Source organism: Danio rerio, chromosome 15, assembly GCF_052040795.2.
Source record: "Danio rerio strain M-AB ecotype USA chromosome 15, GRCz13ab, whole genome shotgun sequence".
Taxonomy (NCBI): Eukaryota; Metazoa; Chordata; class Actinopteri; order Cypriniformes; family Danionidae; genus Danio; species Danio rerio.
Window position 1 is genome coordinate 18,911,679 of NC_141035.1, and position 24,658 is coordinate 18,936,336.

General features: G+C 36.5%; 1 protein-coding gene and 1 long non-coding RNA gene across 3 annotated transcripts in view; one reads left to right on the forward strand and one right to left on the reverse strand.

Moving 5' to 3' along the window:
• Positions 1 to 24,658, reverse strand: part of nxn (nucleoredoxin) — a 148,682-nt gene that overhangs the window by 74,602 nt on the left and 49,422 nt on the right.
• On the forward strand, positions 366 to 4,292 carry LOC147840576 (uncharacterized). Its single transcript, XR_015509227.1, has 3 exons — positions 366 to 1,012; positions 2,226 to 3,517; positions 3,576 to 4,292. It is a non-coding gene; the product is annotated as an uncharacterized LOC147840576 (long non-coding RNA).

Genomic DNA, 24,658 nt, shown 5'->3' on the forward strand with positions numbered 1-24,658 from the left:
AACCGTTTCTTACTTTTTGATAGTAGGGATGCAACAATTATTGATTTTTGGTATTATATGATTATAGTCTGAGGAATAATCATGATTTCTCAGTTATCATGATTATTATGCATTCGTTATTTTCAAAACACTAGTAAAGAATATCATATGAAAACTCTTTATATCTTAAAGTGTTATTATTGCTGCTCGGTAACCAATTAATACAGCACAATAATCGTAAAAATAGTCCATTTCTCTTTGAACTTAAAAAAGTTTTAGGCATTTAAACATAAGTAATAATTTTACACTGAAAATAAATGACAGAACAATTAATTAATAAATAAAATAAGAATACATTTTTAAAACTAGTATATGTCTAATAAAAATCTAAGCATCATATTAGCTGAGTATTTCTCTTTTAAAGAGAACAAATGTAGTTGGTTCTTCTCACGTGACTTGCGGTGCACTCAAGCCATTTTTTTAACTAGGTGTGGTTGGAAAGCATGAACACAATGTGCCACGTGCACACCGCATACACGTCACTCCCAATATGTGCGCAATAAAAGAAATACCGAACACGCAAACTTACATTTGAACGGCCCTAAATAAACAGCCACAGCCATAGATAATCCAGTGTGTGTTCGTATTAGCCTCGGTTTACAAGCTTGTAACTTAAACTAGCGCACCATTGGCATAATTTTGTTTAGTTGCAACATTTTTGCTTCGTGCAGAAACACGTTGTTGAGAAGCTTTACAATTATTTAACCGTAATGAATTAAAGCACGGTTAATAGAGAAATTGGTTAATCGTTGCATCCCTATTTGATGAGAAATTGAACATGATTGAACCTTCGCAGGATGTTTTACTAATAACAAAATTTTATTAGAATGTCACTTCATGTTTCAGTAATTTTGTGTCACAACTTGTATTGAATTTTTAAATTAGGGTTGTCCAAAGTATCAAATTCGTTACCAGTTGACACGGAAATTTTAAAAACGTCTATTTCCAGGTAACATTTGAAAGCTGTTAAAGGGCCATGAAACCCCCTCGTTTCAGCAGGGTGTTTTCACACCTCTACTTTCGAAAAAGTCAGAAAAGTGGTCGTGTCCAGCTCTGTTTAGGGGGGAGTGTCGGAGGAACTAAAGTGGGATGGTGTGGGAGTGTCTATTTGTGCACGCGCGAGTTTCAGAGTCAAAATACACACCCACACAGACAGGAGAAAGCGATGGTGTTTAACCTACATGGACATCTGTAGTCGAATTATTTGCTGAATTAATAAATGTTGGACTTTAACTGCAGTTTGGCTCTTTCATTCAGGGAATTCATTCATGCCCCTCGCGACAAACGAGGTATTTGATTCGAGGAACTGCTCTAAGCGTGTATTTTTCATGCAATGTTTGATACCGCACGGCAAATGAGAGAAAAAAAACTCCGCATTTCCCGGAAACTTAGATGCACACGGCAGGTAGCGTCAGAAAGCCGCGTGTGTTATTCCGGTCACTAAATGCGGTGCTAACATTTCTGCACTCAGTGCTATAGTTAACTTAATTCGATACGAGCAAACTGAATAAACAAAGAGCACTGGTCGCTCACTTACCAAATCTGTAGAGACAGGACAATCACCAGCAACTAGAGCCGTGTCTTTATGGAGAGAATACTACAAGCAAATCCAGATTTCAGCGTTTGCAGATGAGAACAGCTCTCAGGTAAACAATAATCCTCCTTAGACACGTAAGTTATTGTTGTCGAGCGTCGCGTACACTGTTAATCCACACGTGATCCAGATAAGCTCTCACAGAGAGAAAATGAAAACGAAACTTAACGGCAGCAAACTATAAAAGCAACACTTCACGCTTGTTTTGCCAACACAACGTGGCGTCTTTGTGGTGTAAACACGGTGACACAAATGAATATTAATGAAGTTGCACAATAGAGCGCGCTGATTGGTTTGAACCAAGCCTTACTCATGCATTAATGTATCACACTGTAAGACGTAATAAGACTCACTCTGGCACAGACGCCCAGTCTGCACGCTGGAATACACGCTATTATGTCATGACCGTGACGCAGCTTCAAAAATTAGTTTCAAACAGGAAGTACGAATTTACTTGAAATAACGCAAAAACAACCAATTTACACTTTTTAGTGAAATATAGGTGTCCTAATAGTGTTTTTAGCAGTGTGGGACACATATACGACTGTCAAAAGCTCAAAAAATGTGTTTTGGTGTTTCATGACCCTTTAAGGATGTATTGGAACACAGCTGATTGGCCATTGTTTTCACATGCTCAGCAGATATGACTGTGATTGGCTCTGAAGGTCATCGCTTCACCACTGTTCACCAAGCGTTATACAGATACACAAGAGTGTTTGAAAGTCACATCTATCAGCTGATTCGTCAGAAGATCACTCATATATCTGCTCATAGATGGATCAGTTTGTTGAACAGCGGTGAAAAGTGGTGAAGTGATGACCTTCAGAGTCAATCACAGTTATTTCTGTTAAGAATGTGAACATATTGGCCAATGAGAGAGGTTTAACAATGGAACTACCAGAATTCTATAACTACTAAAGTAGCCAAAGCAGTCAATCTGACTCTTCATAAATCCTTCATTACATTAAAAATTTCTATTTAAGTTGTAGAATTACGTTATGAATGTTTGTCATCATATTTTAGTGTTAAAAAAAAGATGTACAAATTACTAGAAAATATGTGCACACCCTCTTAAGTTTATCCAGTATGCAGGTGAGGCTCAATTCCAATAATTTTTTAGTACCACTTCCCCTTCCTCTTGGCTCTTAAAACAGAGTGTAAAGGTGAAGGGCTTTAAATTTACCCCTAAGAAATAGGACACCGCTACAACACCTGGACACGTCATCATACTGTATGTCATTGCGAGCTCTTACTTCATAAAAGATCGACAACCGCGAATGCTGTAGTTTTCCAGTTACAATATATTTTGGTATTTATCTTCAGGAAATCACAGAAGAAAACAATATCTTGGTATCATAGCGATATAATGTGGCAATGAGCTCGTAACAGTATTGTGCATTTTCACCGTGCATTTACACCCTGCAAAATAAATCAACACTAACATTCCACCAGAGTCTGTAAAAAGGTCATGCCACTGGACTTTTCTGACGGGGTATTCCAGTGTCATCGAGTGACAGATATGAAAGTATGTTCTGGGACAACTATACAGGAGTTATTATTGTGGATTATAGCGAAATTTAGTGGTTTATTTTTAAAAAGCACGACGGTAAAACATGAATGCCTTCATGAATGTATTAAAACATATGCTTGTTTGTTGTAAAAAAATCTTAATAATGCCAAAAAATACTAATTCATGCATCTCCTGACTTGTGTGTACAGCCATGTTGTCATTGTAGCTGGTGTATTCTGGGAAATTTTCTTACCCCTTGGTTTCGAGTGTGGTCCTGGAAAAAACTCAGTTTCAAGAGCTATCTAGCCCCTTCACTTAGCCCTATGCCCTCAAGTTAAAGAGAATTGGGACACCTCTACCCCCTTTACGTGAATGTGAAAGGGGAAGGGCTAAGGGGTAGAATTGGGATTGGGCCAAAATGTTGTTTTTGAGAAAGTAAAGTTATGTTTCTGGTATCATAAAGTAATGTTTCTGTTAGCTGATAGTTGCTAGGCAACAGAGGCTTGCATATTCAAAAGCACAGGACGAAGTAGCAGAGGCTGAAAAGCATGCAGTTCACTTGACTGTTATGACCTATCAAGGTAGAAATGCTCAGAACTGTATTGTTGGTTTGTAATTTTAATAAAATAACAATGTTAGAAAGTAGGAATGCACGATATATCAGCGGCCATATTGTTATAGGCCGATAAATGGTATTTTTAATGTTATTGTTTTCGGTCTAATGATAAAATTAGGCTGATATCTTTAAACTGATCGATTACGTAATTGTACAGAAATCCCATTTTGTTATATTACTTTCATGCAACAGTCAAGTTCCATGTTAATTTGCTATGCGAAGAAAAGGTAATAATTTTTTCGGGCATGCTATTTTATGTAAAATTGTGAAAAATCTATATAATCATCTTGCAGTTTTTTTTTGCTTTGAGTAGACTATTTAGTTTGTAAGATCAGATCAAACTTTGATGAAGTTTTTAAAATAAAATCAGTTGTTTACTGCATAAAATCGACCTCCAAATCGCAAGAGTTATCGGTTAACAATACTGGCCAAAAAAGCCATATCGGTGCATCCCTATTAGAACACGTAAAGGTTAGAAAGTAAAAGTACTATAATTACTGTATTTGGGATTTATTTTAACAAAGTTAAATTACAAAATGAAAAAAAAAACCTAGTAGTTACACCTCAGTATAGTGTTTAGAACATGCTCAACAGCACTCACATATGAGAAATAGTACTTAATTTGATAGTGTCAAACTTTATGTACTGTATATTGTAATATGCTACTTTCCACCAAAATCTCAGGATATTCTTTTGTGCATTTATTGTTAATAAATCATTTGCAAACTATCATAAATATCGTTTGCAACTGAGGAATTTTCATCATCCTGCTATGGATTTTGCAAAAGCAACAATATTTATCAATATTTTACATATAGTAGGGATAAATACATATTACACACGTCACACTTTTTTCCTGGGAATAATATTTCTAAAGAAGCTGCTGACATCCAAAAAAACTTGATGGTTTGTGCCGTCTATAATATTTGACCTTTAATCTGTTTTTTTCTATTGGATTCAAGGCAGGTGATTGGCTGGGCCATTCTTCAGCTTGATTTTCTTTCTCTGAAAGCATTTGTGAGGCTGTGTTTGGATCATTGTCCTGCTAAAATGTCCACCCTGGTTTCATCTTCATCATCCTGTTAATGTAGATGTTGGACTGAAGCTGCTAATATTCCATTAAAATGATAAAGGGCAGAGGGTTGCTGAATTACTACTAGAAGATTTGAGCTGATGTCTGAGCTTTTACTGGCTTTTTACACCTTCCTTTCTTTATGTGTTCAATACTTTTTCCCTGTGTCATTTCAGTTTATTACACATAACTTAATTTGTAAACTAATTAGATTTGGTTTCTTTGCATATTTGGATTTCTTTGATTGTTACCAACACCCAGGGAAAATGGTACTTTTAGAAATATGTTTTTTGAGAAAAATGGTGACATGTTCAATGTTTATTTTCCCCACTGTATTATTACATAACAAAATCAGCCCAGTTTTCATATCAATTGCAAAAGTCCACTTGAACCATTCCCCCAGTTTTCAAACAACCATGTGTGGTTCCTTGGTTCTAACTGGAGATCAGAAAGTCATCAAACGGACTACCAATGCAGCGTCAGCAGTGCCCTTTCTTTCTCCACTCATTACCGTCAGGCCTGGATGATTTCTGGCAGGTTAAGCTGGCACAGCACCAGCCAGAGCGGTCTGGATCACAATGGCCCACTCACGCTTTTCATACCTCCAGTTTCCTGCCAACAGTAATTCACATCACACACCCTGCAGAAAACAGAAACGCAATACTGCAGACTAAAGTGGGTGGCAAAGACCCACAGAAACCAGAGCTAAAGACTCCTACATGTTTGACCAAGGCATCTGGAAGCTTCACTGAAGATGCCAAGCATTCATGGGGACGCTGCAGACAGGTCGAGGTTTTACGAGGGGGTGGATCATTCATTCCCTTCCCATTTTCATCACCTCTTACTGACCTTTCATTGAACGCCCACCCACTTGCTAGCTGAGAGGGAGAAAGAAGGAGAGAGGCAGAGATTATGCACTTAAGCACCGCAAAGACTTCTCATCAGCAGGCCGCAATGCCATCATCACTCGGTGGAAGCATCATGTCTAATATCCTGCTGCTGAGACGCTGAAGAACAACCCACTTGGAGTGCCTGAGGGGCAGGAGGAAATTATAACCACAAAAGATAGACACTGATTCAGGGTATTAGAGCCGATCCGAGTGTAAGAAAGAAAGACAGCCATTGTGGCAGAGATGGCATGTTGTTGTTGTTTTTTAATAGGTTTCTCATGTCAATAATACAGCTATTTATTATACAATCGTCCATCTGCTAGTAATTCAAGTCTTTTGTGAAGGGTAAAATTAACAAGAAAAAAAAATCCTAGTCTTTTAATATACATGAATACTACTACTAATAATAATAATATGAATATGAATATATGTTATATATGTTATTTGTAATGCGCTTAGGGCGAAGCAGTGGTGCAGTAGGTAGTGCTGTTGCCTCACACCAAGAAGGTCACTGGGTCGCTGGTTCGAGCCTCGGCTGGCTCAGTTGGCGTTTCTGTGTGGAGTTTGCATGTTCTCCCTGCGCTCGTGTGGGTTTCCTCCTGGTGCTCCGGTTTCCCCCACAGTCCAAAGACATGTGGTACAGGTGAATTGGGTAGGCTAAATTGTCCATTGTGTATGAGTGTGTGTGTGTGAATGTGTGCGTGGATGTTTCCCAGGGATTGGTTGCTGATGGAAGGGCATCCGCTGCGTAAAAACTTGCTGGATAAGTTGGCGGTTCATTCCGCTGTGGCGACCCCGGATTAATAAAGGGACTAAGCCGACAACTAAGCCGACAAGAAAATGAATGAATGAATTAATGAATGTAATGCGCTTTTCTTAAACTCAAAGCCCAACAAGGTAAAATACTAACAATATAAGGCAACCAAAACAGCACAACAATAAAAAGATGCAATAAAACAATAAGAATATTAACCATAAGAATAAAAAGTTAACAAATTGGTCATCCTAAGTTAAAAGCAATCCTAAAAAGGTGAGTCTTAAGAAGTTTTTTTTTTAAAACAGTCCAGAGAGGCAGCATTTCTAATGCTGATGGGTAGTGCATTCCACAGCTTGGGCGCATTGTATAAGAAAGCCCTCTCACCCATGGCCATGAGTTTGCAGCATGGCTGATGTAGGGTAAGTCCCGATGCCGAACGAATACTGCAGACTGGGATGGCGAGAGTCACCAGGTCACAGATGCAACCATGTGTTAGCCCATACATTCTCCAAAACCTCCTATAGAGGATTCCAGATAGGCCAGAAATCCTCAGATTTCTGAAGCAAGTCATAAGTCAGGTTTTTTAAGAGTAAGAAAATAGCAATCTGATTTAACCACACACTGGCCGAAGGAATGTTAGGAGAGGACCGCAACAGAAAAATACATTTTCTTGCTAGATACAAAGTAGTACAAAGGTGAAACGCAGATTCTGATCCATGACTAAGGTGTAGACCAGTTTTGAAATGTTAGTTTTAAATGAGAGACAAAAACATTTGGGTTCTGCTGTCTGGAAATGTTTGTGTATTAAAAAATATATACTAGAAGAAAGTAAACTACCTGACAAAAGTATTGTCACCTATCCAAGTTTTAGGAACATTATTCACTTAACAGAAATAATGTACAGTATAGAATATAAAGTCATGGTGCAGTGGAAAACGAATTAAAATTGTGTCTGACTCCTATGAGCTTGGAGGACTGCATCCATACATCTCTGCAATGACTCAAAATAACTTATTATTAAAGTCATCTGGAAAGGCAAAGAAAGCGTTCTTCCTTTGCCTTTCTTCAAGACATGCTTAATGATCTTCATGTTTGGTGACTGGGCTGGCCAATCCTGGAGCACCTTGACCTTCTTTGCGCTCAGAAACTTTGATGTGGAGACTGAAGTATGAAAAGAAGCGCTATCCTGCTGAAGAAGTTGCCCTCTCCTGTGGTTTGTAATGTAATGAGCAGCACAAATGTCTTGATACCTCAGGCTGTTGATGTTGCCATTCACTCTGCAGATCTCTTGCACATCCCATACTGAATGTAACCCCAAACCATGATTTTTTCTTCACCAAACTCGAATGATTTCTGTGAAATTCTTGGGTCAATGAAGGCTCCAATATGTCTTCTGCAGTATTGGTGATGATAGGGATGCAGTTCAACATGATTAATTGAAAAAAAATCTACCTTCTGCCACTTTTCCAAACGATCAACTAGAAGTGAAGCTATTATTTGTTGTTCTTACAACTGGGATCGACGACAAGACTATTGTCAGGTAGTTTAAGATTCATGTCTAAAAAAATAGTGTAAAGCAAAGTACAAATAATTTACAGTTGAAGTCAGAATTATTAGCCCCCCTTTGATTTTTTTTTCTTATTTAAATGATGTTTAACAGTGCAAGGAAATGTTCACAGTATGTCTGATAATATTTTTTTCTTCAGGAGAAAGGCTTATTTGTTTTATTTTGGCTGAAATAAAAGCAGTTTTTAATATTTTAAAAACCCTTTTCAGGTCAAAATTATTAGCCACTTCAAGGAATATATTTTTTCGATAGTCTACAGAACTTGCCTAATTACCCTAACCTGCCTAGTTAACCTAGTTAACGTAATATTATTGATAGAAGTTTCATCCAGGCTGCATTTATCTGATTTAAAATAAATAAAAAATGTAATTAATTTATTAATTTATGTATTTATTGTTTCAATAAATAAATTTACTACAGTTTAAATGGTTGGTCTTAGTATGACTTTGTAAATTTTTTTTTTGATAGAAGTTTCACCCAAGCTGCATTTATTTGATCTTAATTTTTTTAATAAATATTTTAAAATATTATCTATTCGAAATGTCTTTTTAAAATTATTTGAATAATTTCTATTTGAATTTATATTAACAATGTTATAGATTCCTGGGACAAAGCAGATTTTTAGTCTACAATCCTGCTCAAGAAACATTCATTTATTCATTTATTCAATCATTCATTCGATCATTCGATCATTCATTTATTTATTTATGTATTTATTTATTCATAATCAAAAAAACATGCTTAAAAATGTGCTGCTTACAATTTTTTTGTAGAAACCAAAAGTTTTTTTTTTTTTTATAATACTAAGCACTTTAACTGTCATGCCTGATTTAATGCTTCTTAAACATTTTAGAAAAAATCCAAACCTTTAAATAGTAGAACATATATAACAAAAAAGTAAAAAAGTGTCACATCAGTGACCCTCCTCCATAAAGTAGCACACAGTTCTTGAGAAAACTTAAACACCCATCCATCTAAAAGAGACAGTTTTATTTTTAGGTGCCTCCCTAAATTCACCAAAGCTGAACATCTTCAGCATATGGGCTGTCCCAGACTCCCCGGGGCGCTGTAAATCTCAGGAGTCATTTTGGTGGGCTGAACAGCTTCATAAAGCAAACCACAGAAGCCTGACAGCAGGACCACTCCAAACCTTTAGCTCCAACTGCTACTACAGAAGAATCTAAAGGTACATTTCACATCAATAAATGCACTGACGGACGACCCAAATGTGCTTCTCACTTCATATTTCAGACAAGGACACAAACTACATGGCATGAGAACTCGCTTATGTGTTTTATGTGAGCATGGATGGTGAGTGCGTGGCAAGTCGGAACGCTGGGTTTCACACTGATGTTTTACATCAGTCAATTAACCCCTTTCCTCTCCTCTCCTTTCACTCATTAAAGAGCACATCTGTTTTGTGCAGCTGCAAGAAAACACTGCTGATTCTTAAAGTGATGCACAGCTGGACAGACCAAGGCAAAGACTATAGATATACAAAGACTGTTCACTTGCATTACTATGAATTAGGGTAAGTGTAACACTCAATATGGCTGCCACTGCAATAGAAGTCCCACCTTCCAGTTGAAATAGCCAATCGTTAATCTTTAATAACACGTTAACCACATGGTTCTTTGGGGGAGGGATCTGCACAGATTTCTTTAGTTGTTACAGCAACTCCTGTCGCTTGGTGACTATTGCGCGTCCAGTGAAGGGCTTTGAAATGTCCATTTATTATTGAATGCTTGATGTAAACTTAAAGGTCCCATGAAATTAAATGTAAATCAAAGGCGGCAACACCAAAAATACAAATTTATTAAATTAAAAAGGCTGACACAGAGCGTGTAACGTTTTGAGCCACCCGGCTCTTCATCAGACAGTGTTCATCACAATCAGGTGCGCCTTTTTATACTCTTCCGGATCACAGGATCTCCTCTCGCATACATGTCAACATATACATACATGCATATGTATACACACACAATCATTCATATATACATATACATATAGACACATGAATACATGAATACATGTATACACATTCACATATAGTTTTGAGGTTTGGTTTAAAGGTTTTTGGGCTATATTTTGTTGTATAGTCTGGTGTATCCTGGTATATATATATTTTTTATTTATTTATTTATTTTTCTTTATAATAATTTGTGATGTAATACTATATATATATATATATATATATATATATATATATATATATATATATATATATATATATTTTTTTTTTTTTTTTTTTTTTTTTTTTTTTAATATCAAAGCTATAGACTATATTTAACCTTAGTTCTAGTTTTGGTGGACATTACATCAAATATCGAATAAAAACATTCATTTCAAAGCACTTCATGGGACCTTTAAGTTAAATATGAAGACAGGGCGGGGCATAGAGTAGCTCCTTCCCCTTAAAAAACAGCTAATAGCATTTTGATTTCAACCACAGCTTTGCCAGTGGGAGTGAATCAAATGAAAAGCAAAGCATTTTGAAGGGGGCGGGACATGTTCGATACCAGAGAGCTTTTGATTGGTGAGAAGATTTGATGAGAAACTTTTTTATCTTTTAAATGCGAATCTTGTGACTGTTTAGGAGCAAGGTATGGGACGATAAATGTTTCAAATTTTACCGTGGTTTGAAAAAGTTAAGGTATCACACTAGATTATATGCTTTAGACTAACATACCAATACTAACATCTAAAAAATTTTCATGGGAACCTTAAAATCCATAGATTAAAAAAAAGACTTGTAGATTTATTCATTTAGACTTATCATAGCATTTATATACTGCTACTTACTCTCTAATGATTAATAGTGCTTCTTTTATCCTCACTTGTAAGTGGCTTTGGATAAAAGCGGCTGCTAAATGACTAAATGTAAATGTGAAAATCACATCAAAGCACATTTCGTGTCTTTCCAGTGCTGGTCTCCAGTTTTTCCTGTGGATTTTATCTCTGGTCTTCCAGTGTTTGTAACTGTGTCCCATGGTTACCATGGAAACAGACTTAGAGGAGATTGGTTTCGGACCAAACGTAATTAGTGCTTAAGCAACAACAATAATAGGACAGGTCACTTCAGATTTTCCTGTTGATTTAATATTTCATTTAATTGTGAGGTCAGCAAGCAGTTTTTGAGATTTCAGAATTCCCCCCATTTATTTAGATACAAAGCTGGCGGCATTGCAAATATGGTCACCGAATGAACAGACTTTTCTTGAAAGGAATTTTGCAGAGGCTTATTTAACATGTAGAAACATTGACTTTGCTTACTGATCCCAGAACAGCGTTAAAATGCTGCTAAATCACATAAGCAGGGATTGGCTGCTCTCAAAGAGCCGATTATACAGACAAATTTCATAGGGTTATTGGCTTATGGCCCACCAAATTTCCAAATCGTTAAAACGGGCCACCTTTTGACCTGGTTTTGACTTGGCTTGTGCTGCTGCATGCAAACAGACGTGTGCGTTGGGTAAGCTTTGCTTGAAAAGCTCCAATGCAATGCTAAACGCCGCTCTGAGAGATTTACGAGAGTCAGTTGGTGTGTGTTACGAGGAGAAGGATGCAGACAGCTGAGCGGCAGACTTTCAGGGTCACTTTGGCACACGGGGCAGCTGTTGTCCGAGTGGCACAGTGGGCATCGGTGGGGGATGGGTCAAAGGTCATGGCTTAAAACATGGTCCCGGGGCGATCTGGCCTTCAAACACACACACCGGTCACCTCTACGCAACCCCTGCACTCCAGTGACCCGTGAGTCCCCTGTGAGTCTGAAACTGGAGGCATCTTTAAATAAACACCAGCCTTTAATGACTACAGCTAAGCGTTTGATGGCGCACACAGGCGAAAGAAGATCTACGGGTGAAGTATTTAGGTAATGCGAGAAGAATCGGAGTGTGCTTGAAAGGGTGTAGATCAAATGTAGCGTGGTGTGGTGAAGACGCGCTCTCAGCACGACCGTCCACTCGTCACCTAGAGAAGATCAGACATCAGCAGTCTAGAAACTCTAGAGTATCTCTCTAGAGTAACATATATAGTTCAACAGGGAAAGACTGACCACTATATGGGCATTTAATTGATTTGGCTTATTGATAATCCATCAGGTGAAGTTTTTTTCCCTCTCCGCTGTCGCCACTGCCTCGCATGGTTCAGGATTGGTAGAGCTACGCATCGATGAATTTGCTCTTCAGTGTTTGAACTCTCAGTAATGATTAAATCACACTGAACAGAGCTAAACTGAACTGAACTGAACTTAAACACTAAAACCTGAACCACACTGTTTCAGTTACTATGACCATTTATGTGAAGCTGCTTTGACACAATCTACATTGTAAAAGCGCTATACAAATAAAGCTGAATTGAATTGAATTGAATAATAAAAATAATAATAACAATAATAATAATAATAATAATAATACAGTAACATTTATTTTGTATCATTATATTATTTAGAATATTTAAAAAAGAAATCACCACAACATGAGTCCAATTTCAAATCTTCTAAAACAAAACCAAACAAAAATCCAAAACAAAACAAACTAATTGAAACCAATTCTTTAAGACCTAAACTAAAACCAGTAAAGGTAGATTTGTTGGCGCAATAGCCTGGTGGTTAGCGCATCAACACACAATCCATGACCCCACCCTCCCTTCTCTCTGTCCCACTTCACTTCCTGTTTTATTACTGATCTAATAAAGACAAAAATGCCAAATATAATCTTAAAAAAAGCACAATGAAATAAGTCAAAATGAATCCACATGTCAAAATCGATCAAATGATAAATAACTGAAACAGAAGTGAAACTCCAAAAAAACATAAAACAAGTCAACCCACAAAACCAAAATCTCTACCAAACACAACACAACAAACTTATCCTAACTAAATCCAAGGAGAACACAAGATAAACCAAAACAAAACCACAACAAAACCAAACACATAAAATACCACAAAACCAATAAATGAAAAAACAAGCCTTAAAGTCAAACCAAAACCCATAAATACAAACTAAAATCCAAACAAACCCAAAAGAAAAACAAATTATGTCATGTCAAATCAAAACAAAACAAAATACACTAAAATACCTTAAAGATCCCTAAACCAAGACAAAACAAAAGTAAAATAAAAAATAACCATCAAAATGAAAACACAAAACCACTAAAATCAACCAAAAAAGCAACAACAACAACAAATATCAACTACAACAAAAATCTACCAATCAATCAATCAATCAATCAATCAATCAATGACACAAACAAAAGAACAAATTAACTTGACACAATGTTTGTCTGTTTGAACTTTTCAGTCTACAGACCTTTCTTTAAGATGTGTTTAATTTCTGATCAGACATCATCAGTGTAGAGACGCCCAGGATTTCTTTAGAGTAACATATATCAAGGCTGCCGTCGCATCTTGCAAGTGGATGCTGCACACTGGCGGTGGTGTGGAGAGACCCCCCTCATGATTGTGAAGCGCTTTAGGTTTATGGCCATACACAATAAATGAGCTATATAAATACACATTACATTACATTACATTCAGTACTGACTGTAAAATTATTGCATTCAAAATGATGAGAGTGATAATACACTCTACTGATAAGAAGGTGCTGTTAAACAAACTAAACTCACTGTGTTCTTTTTTATAGCCCATGGCCATGTGAAACTAGACTCACAACAGAAGCGTTTCTCTGGTTAAATGGCTGGGCGAGCCAACGTGATCCTTTAAATTTCCTCATAAGTCCTTACTTGACTTGTTGGCCTTTTCCCCTATAAATCACCTTAACTCTCAACCAAACATGACAGAAGAGTTCAGCAGAAAAACAGCGCTTGATGGAGTTGTGTTTGTTACAGCGCTCCACATATCAACATGGCTGACGTAACCTGTCAGCTAGCTGTCAAACGACCAAACATGCAGGAAATGACATGTGAGAGATACTGAAATTGTTGAAAATTATGATAATAACAATAATAAACAGTTATATATTGTTATAAATAGTTATATATATATTACCACAACAAATGAATTTGAGTACTTCACAATTGTGTAGTTCAAAAACATGGTACTTGAGCACAGCATCAGAATTAACCTATTGCATGTTAACATGGACTCCTCACGAGGTCCCGAGTAATCCTGCATCAGAAATAACGCCTCTCTCTCAGTCCTCTTTCCATCAAGCCAATTTCTCAGCCTATTTTGATTTGCAACGTCACCGACCGGAGCGAGAGGTGGCAGTAACGCACCAAAGTTTGTTGTGGACCACCGTAAAACAGGAAGAGGAAGAAATCACTTTTCTCGCCATCATATGGATTTACTTTCACAGAGCTGTGAGGCCGGTTTCTAGCTGATGAATGTCAGTGTCATCATTTATTGATCCGTGATTTGTAAATGTAGCCTGTGTGGATGCTACTGTGCTACTTGAGTAAAATAATAGCTTCGCTACTAAAAAGCTATTTGATTTAGAAAGTAGCGACGCTACCGCCATGCTACAGAGAAATGTAGTTAAGCTAAGCCCCTTTCACACATACAGACCTTTCCGGAAAATAACCCAAAATTTTTCAGAAAGGTCTTTATGTGTGAACAGGCCCCTTTTGAAAATACCGGTAAATTCATTCCACAATTTTCCCGAAAGGGAAGTTGTAACATTACCGGTAATTTGCCGGAATGCTGCGGTGTGTGAACACAGAAGAAAAATTGTCAGAAAGAGCACGTTCACAACTAGAGCAAGCTGACGTGAGCCAGAAAACTCAAATGCCTTCACATAACAAAATAAAAGACTTTAAATATTTTTCACACATATTTAGCTGCTAGATGTTAGTCAAATAAAGGTTCTATGTTCCTTAATGCCAACTGTGTAAAAAAAATATCGATAAAATGCTTTTGATAAACCGCTGTTAGTTTACCTTCAAGCTCTGCCTCAGTTGCTTGACACGTGTGCACATGAAGGAGGCGGTGAGCTCCAGCACACACACATATTATGAACATCTTGACATACGAAAGTGTTCTCCATATGTTTTCATCAAAGTTGTTCACAATAATGACATCAGAATTTACCGGTATTTTGGAATGGATGTTTGGATAGTCTTCAAATTCCATAACATCGTTGCCTGTTTGAACAGCGCTGTTTTAAATTTACTGGTATCACTGTGTAAAAGGGACTCTAGCAGCGTCACTACTTGTAGCGAAGCTACTGCCCAACACTGCAAATGATTAATCACAAAAAATTTTTTATAGATGACACAAAAGCTGAAAAAATAATCTTTTCATTGATGTAAACTTTATTAGGAAAATATTTGTCCACGATGTTTGAAAATGTGAAACCTAAGGGAGTACAAAAATCAAAATATTGATAAAAATCACCTTTATCGAAGTACTTAGCAATGCATATTAGTAACCAAAAAATAAAGTTTTGATATATTTTTATGGCAAAAAATTTACAAAATATTTTCATGTAACAATTTTTGTAAAGATCATTTTTGACTCAAACATTGTATTTTTGTCATATATCCCAAAATAAAATAAAGAATGAACTGAAATTAATGAATCTTTTCAAAAGTTTACAAAATTTTTATCTATACTATTTAGAACCTCATTTAACCACATGAAATTGTACCCTGCAGTTTGTTTAACAGTACATTTTGTTAGCACTTTGTTTAAAGCCTAACCAGGGACTAAAGTTGCAAATTAGCCAAAAAGCCTAAAGACTATTTCAATATGGTCATGTCATTGGCCCATGAACATTTCCTGTATGTTATCAAACTATTTCATAGCTGTAAAAAAGAGGCATTTCAATCCTAACTTAAAACAGCTATCATAACATTATTTATCAATATGTGGCCCTTTTTGGATTCTAGGAAGCTATAGAAATAAAAAATGTAAAACAGGAAATACATAGGGACCATTGCTTTTGTTTACATCCCTCAAAATGGTCTATATGTGAAACATGGGCTGCTTTAAACTGTGGTAATGTTATACTGCATTGTCCCTGTTAAATAAAAAATAAAGTAAAACATTCGTATTAGCAAAACTTCTCATTCTCTCAGCATTTTAAATATATTTTTAAAAATCCGTAATTGTTAAATAAGTTACTATTCACCAAAATAAATACTGTATACATAAGAAACAAAAATGTATACCTTTTTAAATAAAATTTTTTTGTTTTAATGAATGTAATATTAACTTATTTATATATATTTTCAGTGATTTTCAATGTCTGCTCATGACCTGGATCTGCAGATTTGTTGATTTCACACAAGTCAAACGATGTGAGAAAGAAATCAACCAGTGACCCGGTGACCCAACAAAGCAGAAAGGGGAATTACAGGAGGCCTGAAGAGTGCAGTGAGGCTGAGCGAGAGGTCAGTGTGTTTATTATCCTTCTGAAGTGGATTGGAAGCATTTTCCTTGAAGTGCTGCGGCCGAGTCCCGGTCCCTTTAATGTGAGCAAATAGGCACAGATAAACATGCTCAATTGTTTCACCTCCTTCTTCCTTCAGGCATTGTGTATTTGTTCTGTGACCCTTGTAGAGGAGTACACTATTAAGACAGGAAGGAAGGGGAGCGGCGCGTGCTCCGTCCAACAGAATTCCTTCCACAAGAGCTGAAAAAAAAAAAAAAAAAAACTGCACGCCAACTATTACCTGAATGCATGAGCGTATAGCGCTTTTCCCTTTCAGAAATGTTAATATAGTGCTTTATGATGTCTTGTGCACTGTGTTATGAGTAATTAAACCATAAAACATGATCTCAGCCGTCAACTGTTTACATAAGGTTGTTTTTTTCCCTCTGGATGATCATCTGCATGGCTGGAAGATGTGTGTACGTAGTTAAGTGGAGCAGAGCACGACTCAATTTCTGGGCCCGAAGCCTCATCAGAAAGGTGTGATTAATGTTTTCCACTCATGGAGATAAAAGACTCCCTGGAGAGGGAAATAAAAAGGGGAAAAAAACAAGCGAGAAAGAAGGATATTGCGGCTTTTGACTTACAGAATGTGTGCTGGATATTAAAAAAGTAGATGTGAAATTCGCATCTGGCTGCAGCGCTGAAACCTCTGCTGTAGGGATGCACAATTGAGGATAACCACAAGGGGTAGTCGTAAAATGTAATAAGACATAAAAATACAGAAAGATCTCTGAACCTGTATATATATAGCCAAATTTAAAATGAACACCAGTGGCACATTTTGTATAAATAGAGAAAATAGTTTTGATATTATTGTTGATATGATCTTTATTAACACTGTTTGTTTTAATGGGATAGTTCAGCCAACATGAAAATATCACTTTCAAGTAGGGGTGTATGATGTGACAATTTTTGACCGTGGATGATTAAAATGTCTTAGAGTTCTACTTTGAAGGAATATCGTGATAAAATAATCATTCAAATTATTCTTTTGCACTCAAGTCACATTGGCTGGCATTGCTCATTGGTCAAGCTTTGGCCAATAAAATGATTTTCCCCCTTCCCCGCTCCCTCTACAAGTGCAAAATCAGAGCACGAGGATTTGAACTTGTGCTGCCAAATCTGAGAGGTTGTGAGTGTCAACGTTTAGTTGTACAGCAAAACTTAAATAAAATGCTCAGGTGAATTTGGCGTAAACATCTGTGTTTGTCATGTTGTATGTGAATGACATTTCACAAATTCGTAATCTGCAACTTCGAATTCAAAACACCTGTGTTCTGACTATTGTCTGTGTGTGCAAATCGAAAGATCAAATGTGTGCTGAGTGTAAATGTTAACTCATAAATACAGACATTGTTGTCACAAATTCAGATTCTACTAAAGTCTACTAAAGGAGGTCAAGCCTTCTCATTTATGGATCTGGAACAGCGTTCCTGATATTGCCCGAGGCTCAAACACACTCTCTCGGTTCAAAACTAGTTTAAAGACTGTTATGTTTTTGTGTTAATTGTGCTCTGTTTGTGTCTATATTTTTAATAAAGCATACACTCAATGCATCACATAACGGTATGATGCATGAGTGTGCTCCATTCAGGTGAGTATTGACAACCACCTGTAGGACACACTCTTCCTGTCTTAACGCACCAATTTGTTAGAAATACTAATATCTTTTACATGGTTCTTTTTTACACACTTTCTTTTAGAGCACTTCATTTTTGCATTGATATTTAACATCTCTTGTTCACATACACTATTAACAGCAGATACGCTAATTGTTTTCTTTGTTCTCTATTTCTACCAGGGGATACTCATCCAGAGGCTTCTGTGCAGCACCATTGATGTGATCCAAGACCTTTGAAGAGATGATGCCAACCATAGAGGGCTTCCAGGACAACTCATGCAAAGAGATAAAGAGATGATCCCAGCCATCGAGGACTTCTGGGACAACACATGCACTTAGGGTGCTTTCACATTTGTAGTTCGGTTCATTTGGTCCAGACCAAGGGCAACAAATGATACATTGTAGCATTTTCTGCCGTCTTTGGGTCGTTTTCACACCACACTGATTGTTTTGGTCTGAACCATTGAAAAGAACCAAAATGCAGTCATGTGACTAAATCTACATCACTCATTAGCCAGATGTTATTGATGTATTTTCTAAACTGCTTTTCGATTGGTCAGAATTCACATGCGGGAAAATGTCAATGGAACTCCCGCAAGTAAACAAACCGGCAGACACAAAATGGCTGGCTGATTGTATCCCTGCTCATAGTATACTATATGGTTTGTTTACATCACTTTAGTCAAACTATACTTTTCGAAAATAAAGCGGGTCCGGCTGAAAAACAATGTTTAAGGCATTGCAAACAGCAATGGCACATTGCAGGTCACTTCAGGAGGCGTGAATTAACTTAGATAAACTGCGACATGGTCATCTTCCGGAAATAATACCAACGATACATCGGGTAATGTTTTTCCCTCTCTCTCTGTTGATAAAGCGTTGTCGACAAATATTTTTCCTCCACATTCCATAATGCACAGCGCATCGGCCTACGGCAACTGGAATAGTCCAAAAGGGTGCAGTAATATTTGCGGTTGGGTCTGTTTTAGTTCGGATCACACCTCAGGTTAACTAGCCTACTGTATGTCTGTATATAATAACTTACATTTGAGTGTAACTTTAACTTAATCTGATTGTAATGCAGTGATGTAGAACTTTTGTAAAGCTGCTTTGAAACAATAATTATTGTAAAAAGCACTATACAAACAAACTTGATTTGAATTAAATAGATGTGCAAGCTCTCAAGGTCTTCTACTGATTTACCTTTATACTCGGCCTCCATTCATACTTATCTGTTTTACAACACACCAATCATGGATTTAAAGTCACCGCACTTATTTATATAAATAAAAGTATGTTAGTTTCATTTATTTTAAAGCTTTGTCGGTTCAACATTAACAGCAAGGCTCCGCTTTTTTTTTGAGCGCACACACCTGAGGCGAGTGTTATGCGTGCGCCACATCAAATCCTGTCAAACCGCGCCAAACTACACAATTAGGCCATCTTTAAAGTCTGATTGCACCAAAAGTGTCAAAACCATGCACAATTTACACAAACACATTTGGTTAAACTGAAAGGAAACGGTTAAGAGAAAATGGATGCCTGTTGTGTTGGTCTTAAAGGGCCAGCAGACTAATAGACCCAACATGCTGGCATTTGTCATAAAAGTATAATTCAGTTTTAATCTAGAATTTTACATTTAATGTTAATACAACAACAAAACTTTTGAAAGAATCATGATAACATCGTGACTTTATAGAAAAAATCATAATATGATTTGTTTGACATATCGCCCACCCCTACCTTAGAGAGGTTAAATCATTTAGGAGTTTCTTGCTTCTGTTAAACACAAAATAAGATATTTTGAAGAATGTTAGAAATGGGTAACCATTGAATTCCATAGTATTTTTGCCTATTATTGAAGTCAATGATTAGCGGATTCCAACATTATTCAAAATAGCTTATTTTGTGTTTAACAGAAGAAACTCAAAAGATTTCTGTGAGTAAATGTTGACAGAATTTTCAGTTTTGGATGAACTATTCCTTTAAGTCAATGTTAAACATTCAAATTTTCAGCATGAATTTTAAAGACCACAGAATGACCTCATTGGCTTTTCTTCTCACTTTCACACAGTCATATCTCTGAATTTTTGGTATAGCAAATAAAATTTGAGTCTGCCGATCCGGACACATGCCTAACCACTCCAATCAAGTAATTTATACCACAGGTAAACAATAAATATAAACAAGCGATGGCTGCTTGGTGTAATCGTACAACAGTTAACCTGTGCTGTGGCGTCAGACCTTTAATAATCCACTTTTAGGCATAAAAATGAGTTTCACAGCTGCAGTCCCCAGAGAAAGCATGTCAGGCACAAAAGCAGCTCACATCAGTGCGGCAAAGCTCTGTTGGAGAAGGCCTGGAATGCGCTGCAGGTTGACACAATTTATAAATAACCGGCAGAAAAAGAGTCAGACACAAAAGCTGGTGCTGTTCAGCCCCTCCACCAAGCAAAGCCGTGTCTGCCTCGCCATACAGCCTTTAACTTGGCCAGTGCCAGCAGCTGGTGTTGCCAACAAATCAAAGAATGTCAAGGCAGCCCGACTGCCAACAAAAGACTGTGTGTGTGTGCTGTGAGAGAGAGAAAGAGAGACAAAGGCAGTTACCTGAAAATGCAAATGTTTTATAAAATAATTTAAAAGTATAAGATTAAGCACCAATCCTTACAAAACAAATCACTTAATGATCCAGTTTTAAATTATTGGGACTGAACAGCTTCACAGTTGATGGTTCAAGTAAGATTAGGCAGAAAACTGTGTTTTGTGGGACAATACTGATGACACTCAGCTCAAAATACAAAGCATTAAATTCTAATTTAAGCCTCAAATATTCTCATATACTCGTATTTCATGCATAATGGCAATTCCAAGTCATTTACATAAAGTAAACAAAAAGAAAGAAAGAAAGAAAGAAAGAAAGAAAGAAAGAAAAAGAAAGAAAGAAAGAAAGAAAGAAAGAAAGAAAGAAAGAAAGAAAGCTCTTTTACAAAAGATCTTTTACGGAATGAAGATCAATTATAGAACTTCTAATTTATTCAATCATAATGATCTTGGTACGTTTGTATTCAGTGCACATATCTGCAATGTATTGAGATGTATACAACAGTTTTGTCCGGTTCTCGAATCTGATTGGCTGATAGCCATGCAATATTCTGCAATAACAGCACTACTACAGCCTCTTAACCCTTGTGGTGTATTACTCCGCCCACATATAGAGACAAGCAGGGGAGGGAACAACTCGTTACATAATGTACTTTTTGTTAGGAGAAAATATAGTTATTTAGATTGCAGCTATGCAGTTTATTTAGTGCCTATTTTTAAATATTTATAATTTCGGATATTCTGCACTGCAGTGGCCATCAGCACGCAGATCAATGGAAACTGATGGTTAACTGCCACAAGATGGCGACAAAGACCGGATAATAATCTTTAAGAGTGAAAAACTTAGTTTTCTTTTGATATTTCAAACTAGCTGATCAAATCATTGTAGAATAGGTAAGTGACATTCAGAGTCGATCTCTCTCTCATTTATATGTTGTAGTGCTGTATTTATACCATAGTAATCTGCTAGTGTTTGCTATGCTTTGGCTTTTTCAGAATTAATTAATGTGATCTCCCTAGGGCTGGGTCAATAAACGATATTTTATTGTAATAAAGTTTATCAATAACACAGATAAGCTGTGGACCTTTTTTTAAACTCTGTACTGATCTAAGAGCCAATCACACTGCAGAAATGTGCAACAATGGGAATCTAAAAGTGTGTTGATATTAGAGATGTACTGAGTTTTCAGCCACCAAAAATTTATCGGCCGAAAATGTTATGTAACTTAATGGACCCTTCAATTTTTGTGGTTTCAGCCATTGTAGGGGTACTCTTTTAAATCTGGACGCATTAACAACTTATATCGAAATATATATCTTTATCGTATGAAAAATAATTATTGAGATTGCATTTTTGCCATATTGCCCAGCCCTTGATCTCCTACATTAATCCTAGATATAATTAATAGCGGAAGAAAGTAGTTCCTCATAAAAAAGGTTTTTTGTGGCTCTGTATTGGATTCTTTTTTTTATATATACATGATTATGCCGTCAAACTGTTGTATAATCACAATATCACACTCGTAGCAGTGCGATATGGCTGTATATTTTCACTGTTGGGGCACTAAGGCACTCGGTCTGCATCCTTAAGCCAACACACCCCTCCCACCAGTGCTGATATACAGCCATATCACACTGCTACGAGTGTGATATTGCTTATATATTTAGTTATATATAGAAACAAAATCCATTCTGAATGTACCTGGGAACCAGGCAAGACACTTCAGTCAACACAGGCTCGCTGGAAATAAGTGCTTTAGCCCACTTTTTATTGAAACTGTCAAAAATAAAACTCATACATGTAGGTGTGACTGGTGAGAGTGTTGTGGAACTTAATAACTAAGGCCAAACGGAAAGAAAAAAAACTTCCGCATTTCGTGATATGTGTGTTTGTGTGTGTGTTTGTGTGAGTGTGTGTGTGTGTGTGTGTGGGGGGGGGGGGGGGGGGGGGGTCCTTTACTGACAGCCGAGTGCGTGGATCTGGTCGGAAAATATGGCGAAAAGTCCTACATGATGGTAATAGTTTGATTATGGTGTTTACTTCAATAATGCCACTAATATATGCAAACTTTACATGTCTTAATTCCATTTCTGTTTAGTTCAGTTCTGACTTTAGTCGGTTTAAGGTGATCAAAAAACACTGTTTGGAGCTTACAGTATGTAGGCCTACAGTTCAAAATTCATGTTTAACTGAATAAACAGTTAGTAAACACAAGTACATTTCATTAAACCATTTATTTTCATCACCAATTATCATAGTAGAACAGTTTCTCAAGCATTTTGTGATGCGTTTTGGACATTGACCCCTGTCTAATGCGCCACCTGGCTTGAGAAACCCGTTCTCAAAGACTAATTATTTGAGAATTCAAATGAGCCATTTTAATCTAGATTAATCTGGATTAAAAAATAATCTATGCCCACTTATAGTTTAAATGCATGTATAATATGAAAGTGTATAACAAATATTCAATGTAATAAATATTTTATGAAGGGTTTATAGTAGGGTTTATTTGACGCATGCACTGTGTAAATGTATAACATGTTAATACTCTAATAGTCTGTGAAAAAGGCCTTTCAAACATCACATCTTTCAAATATTGCGAAGCCTTAATTAAAAGCAAGTAAAATTTAATTTTAAGCAGACTGCAAAACGTATGTCTCGTCTTGAACTACTAATAAACTATCAATAAGCAACCTCATAACAGACATGTCTTTAAATGTCTGTTAGTTATCCTTTAAAATCTTTCAGAAGTTTGGTTAAGAAGAAAATTCATCTATTAAGATTCATAATTTACTCCGATTTTACTGCACTTCCACTGTGTTTTCAGTTCAACATCACTTATGCCTCATTAACATAAACATTTACGAGCAGCCAATCAGGACAGTCATTAAACATATTTTGACTCAATGTGTCGGCCTCATGTGCTTCAAGCGGATCTAATGAAATGCTGTTCCACATTAACAGGATTGAACCAACTAACAGTTAACCCCCACCAAGCTATTGAATGGCATCCACCGTAATGCACACGAGCAGCCGCAGGATGAAATGTTTCCTTCTATACATACGACAGAAGCGAAACCGACATGGAGACCTGCTTTATATTGTTCCCAGGGGATTGTGGGACATGCTGGAGTGAGAGGGAGGAAGGGACTGGTGTTACACGAACACAAAAGCAGGAACGATTACGTTTCAAGGAGTCTTGAGCCTTGAGGTGAGTGCGAACCCGTTTCAGAAGCTCTTATTTGTTCAGTTTAAGGAGCATCTTGTTGAAAGATACAACACAATGACTTTAATAAAGTACCTCGGATGACTTTGCTACAGACTTCCTTGAGGAACTTGGACTACAAGGGGGAGCGGGAATGTCTTTGATAAACTATATTAACCGTAATTTGCAGGAAGCAAACCACAAGCAGACCACACTTCCTGGTGAAAAGTGCTTAAACTACCACTGCTGGGCCCCTGTGACATAATTGGAAGAGAATGTTTTTTTCCAAAGAAAAAAAAATTAACAAATCTAGTCATGGTCCAGTATAAGACTGTGACAGTATGATAATCTTGGATGATAAAAAATAAATAAAAATCGCGATTTTGCAGTGTTGTAATTACTGCTCTAAAACATTTTCTTTTTAAATGTCTGAATAAAAAACTGTTAAAAGATAAAAGATTAAAATAAAATAAATAAAGATTCTGTTTAGGGCTGGGCGATTTTGCAAAAAAAAATGACCATGATATCATGTTTTATATCATTCGGTATTGATAATTATTGAGTATTTTTAACAATCCATTTAGGAATATTATGATTTTTTATTTTTTTTATTTAACCACTTTATTTTAATTTACCAAAATTATCAAGGCAAATAATTTTAATAGTCAAAAACAAAAAATTTTGAATAAAATATCTTATCTCTTTATGATATTATAAACATGAGTGTTAAACATAAGTGTTACTCTTAAAATTAATAAAGACAAAAAGGTGTGAATAATAATGATACAG